Source organism: Sapajus apella, unplaced genomic scaffold (assembly GCF_009761245.1).
Source record: "Sapajus apella isolate SASKATOON/1434 unplaced genomic scaffold, GSC_monkey_1.0 scaffold7, whole genome shotgun sequence".
Taxonomy (NCBI): Eukaryota; Metazoa; Chordata; class Mammalia; order Primates; family Cebidae; genus Sapajus; species Sapajus apella.
The window spans coordinates 12,762,824-12,767,247 of NW_022436947.1; the positions used below are offsets into that span (position 1 = coordinate 12,762,824).

Below are 4,424 nucleotides of genomic sequence, written 5' to 3' on the forward strand. Positions count from 1 at the left end.
TCTTGTTGCCCAGGCTGGAGTGCAATGGCGTGATCTTGGCTCACCACAACCTCCGCCTCCTGGGTTCAGGTCATTCTCCTGCCTCAGCCTCTTGAGTAGCTGGTATTACAGGCATGCGCCGCAAATACAAAATATCCCCAGCTAATTTTGTATTTTAGTAGTGATGGGGTTTCTCCATGTTGGTCAGGCTGGTCTTGAACTCTCAACCTCAGATGATCCACCAGCCTCGGCCTCCCAAAGTGCTGGGATTACAGGCATGAGCTACCATGCCCAGCCTTTCTTTATCTTTAATACAACTCCTAACAATCCTACATCTCTAGGGTGTATCACAGTTTCTGATTTCATCCTCCTAACAACTCTGAGAAATAAGTTTTGAGACTCAGAAATGTAACTGTCATCCTAGCTTGGGTTTTACGTTGAGAGCTTGCCTGATACTGACCTCCGGCTCTAGCCTCGTCCTGATCTCTCTGACAGGCTGTCTTTCTGCCAAATAAAATGCAGCCCAGCCAGATGCTCTGCCAGTCCTTTCCTGCTCAGTTTGGCCCCAGTGGAAACAATGGGGTACATATAGGTCATAGCTGACGGGGGCGGGGGGTGAAGGGGGGATGGGGACGGGACACTGACTGCCACTTTGTCCTCAGGGTCCTTTAGCCACACACCACAAGGCCATCTCTTTGCTTCCATCCTGGAAGGGGCAGGCGGTATATGTGTATGTGGCAGGGAAGAAGGGACAGAAAAAGTAGGGCTCGTCCGGGATTTGAACCCGGGACCTCTCGCACCCTAAGCGAGAATCATACCCCTAGACCAACGAGCCACTGGTATTTGCCTCTTGCCAGATGTGCTCTCCCTGCCACATCAGCAGCAGCCACAGCAGCAGTTTGCAGTTCTTAGAACTCTCTCCTCCCACTTCCAGGTTGGCTCCTGGCCCAGGCCACTGCGCTCCAGCAGGCCGTGCTCCTGGGTTTGCTCCTGCTCCTCCCTAGCTTGTTGTGGAGCCACACAGATACTCCCCTGCCTAGGCTTCCAGGCAGGGTCTGTTTTTCCCATGACCTGCCAGTTACCCCACCAGGACTCCCCACAGAGTTCACAGAGATGCTGCTGGGGAAGAAGCCAAGCTCCGGCAACCACCACTTTCCTGGCATCCCAGGGCTGGTGAGCCCAGCTGGGATCCCTTGCACTCAATTCAGAGCTATGCTTCTTTCTTACTTCATGATCAGACCAGCAGAAAAGCATTCTCCAAGCCCATTAGATTCCCAGGCGAGGACCCAGAAGATTGTCGCAGCTCGCTCTTGACTAGGTGACGTTTGTTAGGTTACATAGTTTCTTCATCTGCTGGTTGGGAAAGGTAACACCTACCCTGTCTTCCTTACAGGGTGAGACAATGTATATGAAAGCACCTTGCAAACTGTGAAGTGCTATACAAAGGAAATGGGTTATGATGGCAACACGAGGCAGGGGAGAAATTCACAGTAGGAAAGCTGTCATTGAATGCTTGCTGCGGGCCAGGCAGTGTACTCTGTGCTTTACAGATCTTATTTAACCTTACCTTATGAGAGCAGTGTTGCCTCACTGTAAGATAAACAACTTGCCTGAATTCAGCTTATACTTCATACTTATCTGAATGCTTAAATTTGCCTAAATTCAGCTTATTCATATTTATCTGAATCCGAAGCCTGTTTTAAATGCAGTACACACAGCTACCCAGACTTTCTAAAAAAACCAGAAATGGGGAATATATCCTGTCAATACCGACACTCCCTCCCCTACCATAGCCTACCCAGGGAAGCTGCCCAGGAAGGAGCTGATGACAGCCTATGGGTGGCCTAGGTTGGGAGGTTCCCAAAAACAGTGAGGGGGTGATTGAACCTCAGAAACTGGGGTCTCATAGGAGACCCCGGTGTGCTTGGTCAGGCTGTCTGTCTTCTTGTGCTTCCACCGTCCCTGTACACATCTATCACAGTCTGGATTCTTGCTCACTTCCAGGGGGGAGGTCTTTTGTGAGCTGAGAGCTCCACGTGGGCAGAGACCTGTTTTCTCAGTCTTCGGGTTTCCCCCTGTGCCTGACCCTTGGCAAGGGCTGACAAGACAGACAGTTCCCAGGCATTTTGGTGTGCCCAGTCTTGTGTGAGCACTTTATCAGATTAATCCCTCTAATCCTCATAGCACAACTGCTGTCATAGTCATCACTTAGCACATGTCTGTGGAATGAATGAATGACTGAAAGAAAGAAAATCCTAGGGGTGTGCACAAAAAAATCACTAGTGGCAACAGACAGGCAGGTGAGCCTTCACCACTTGGCTTGAAGTAGAAATGGTAACCCTGGAGAAATCTTCCACACTCCATGCTATTTTTTTGTTTGTTTTACTGAGACAGAATCTCACTGTCACCCAGGGTGGAGTGCAGTGGCACGATCTCAGCTCACTAAAACCTCCACCTCCCAGGTTCAAGCGATTCTCGCACCTCAGCCTCCCAAGTAGCTAGGATTACAGGCATGAGCCACCGTCCCGAGCCCATACTCCATCTTTTCAAGGAGGATTCCTTCCGAACCAGTCCCTCCTTTGGATAGGTGGGGAGAATGGCCCTCACTTTGGAGAATACACTGGCCAGCATTCTTTTGTACTCAGGGCATAAAGTTGTATTATTTCCATCGAAGTGTCTGAACCAGATAACTGGCTCTGCTAACTAATCATGGCCAGAGAGGAAGGCAACAGCTCATCTATCCTCAAACCAAAGAGACTTTTTTTGGGTTGATGTTCCCCAGCTTTAAACTGACTTATAAATAAAAGAGCACGCAACATGTCCTTCCATTACCTCAGCACACATTCCCTAAATGGTTCCTCTTGGTGAGTGTGCCAGAGAGTGATGTTGCTCAAAGCTAGGGCTCCTAGGGGGCCTTTGCTGAAAATGTTTTAGGCCTGAGACCAGGGTTGGGTCCTAGCCAGCGCTTCTCTTGGAGGTGCTGCTGGAATTTGGGGCAGGATCATTCTTCTTTGTGTGGTCGATCTGAAGCTGCATCCTGTTCACTGAATACCAGTAATTCTTTCTCCACTATTGTGATAACCATGAAATACCCTGAATGCTTCCAAAAGCCTCCTAGACGTTGGAGTGAGTGGAGAGGAGCATGGCCCTGGTGGAAATCCACTGGCACCTACTTTAAACTTACTTCTAGGCTAAAATCACTGCGGCCTTCATCCTTGCAGTAGGACTTCAGGCCCTCAATTGCTCCTTTATCTCTGCATTTAAGGAGCCACAGGTGGAATTCTCTAGGGAGAACCATGGCTCTCCCTCCAGAAGCTTCTTCACTCCCCTCTTAAGTGTGAGGATGGCTGTTAGACAGGCAGATCCTGAGTCCTCATTTTCACAAGAGCATGCCAGCTCATCCCTTATCACTTGTCTGGGAGTCTTATGGGTCAGTACTTAACAGACAACATTGTCACACACATCATCTCAAGCTCACTGTCACCTCCTACATATCAAAAACAGCAAGAAGCTAATGCTGGTTAACTCTGAGAAGGGTAACTGAGTAGTTGGGAGGCTGGGTGGGAAAGAAGCTTCTTTTTGCTGAATATTTTTATTTTATTTTTTATTTATTTTTTTTTTTAGTTGCACTGTGTTGCCCAGGCTGGAGTGCAGTGGTGTGATCTCGGCTCACTGTGACCTCTGTCTCCTGGGCTCAAGCAATTCTTCTGCCTTAGCCTCTCGGTAGCTGGGATCACAGGCATGCGCCACCACACCTGGCTAATTTTTGTATTTTTAGTAGAGACAGGGTTTCACCATGTTGGCCAGGCTGGCCTTGAACTCCCGACCTCAGGTGATCCACCTACCTTGGCCTCCAAAGTGCTTGGATTACAGGCGTGAGCCACCACACCCGGGCTTTTTTTTTTCTTCTTCTTCTTTTTTTTTTTTTTTTTTTTTTTTTGCTTCCCTTAAACTGTTTTAGGAAAAGAAAGGAGTGTAAATAAATAAACTTCTACTGATAATAGAAATTTTTAAATCTCTGGCTGGGTGCAATGGTTCACACCTGTAATCCCAGCCCAGGAGGCTGAGGAGGGAGGATCACTTGAGATTAGAAGTTGAAGACCAGCCGGGGTAACATAGTGAGATTCTGTCAGCTAGGAAAGAAGGAAGAAAGGAAAGAAGGAAGGAAGGGAGGGAGGGAGGGAGGGAAGAGAGAGAGAAGAAGAGAGGAAGGGAAGGCAGGAAGGACAGAAGAAAGGAAGGAAGGAAGGAGAAGAGAAGGAAGGAGGAAGAAAGGAAAAGAGAAAAAAGCAAGGAAGAAACGAAGAAGGAAAGAAAAGAAAGGAAGAAAGAGAAAAAAGAAAGAGAAAGGAAAGAAAGGAAGAAGGGAAAGGGAAAGAGAAAGAGAGAGGAAGGAAGGAAAGGGGAGAGAGGGAGGAGGAAGGGAGGGAGGGAAAGAAAAAAAA

General features: G+C 48.3%; 1 protein-coding gene and 1 non-coding gene across 3 annotated transcripts in view; one reads left to right on the forward strand and one right to left on the reverse strand.

The window, feature by feature from the left end:
- Nucleotides 1–4,424, forward strand: part of OPN1SW (opsin 1, short wave sensitive) — a 22,699-nt gene that overhangs the window by 10,135 nt on the left and 8,140 nt on the right. The gene's annotated exons all lie outside the window — the stretch shown is intronic.
- On the reverse strand, nt 743–814 carry TRNAP-AGG. Its single transcript has one exon. It is a non-coding gene; the product is annotated as a tRNA-Pro (tRNA).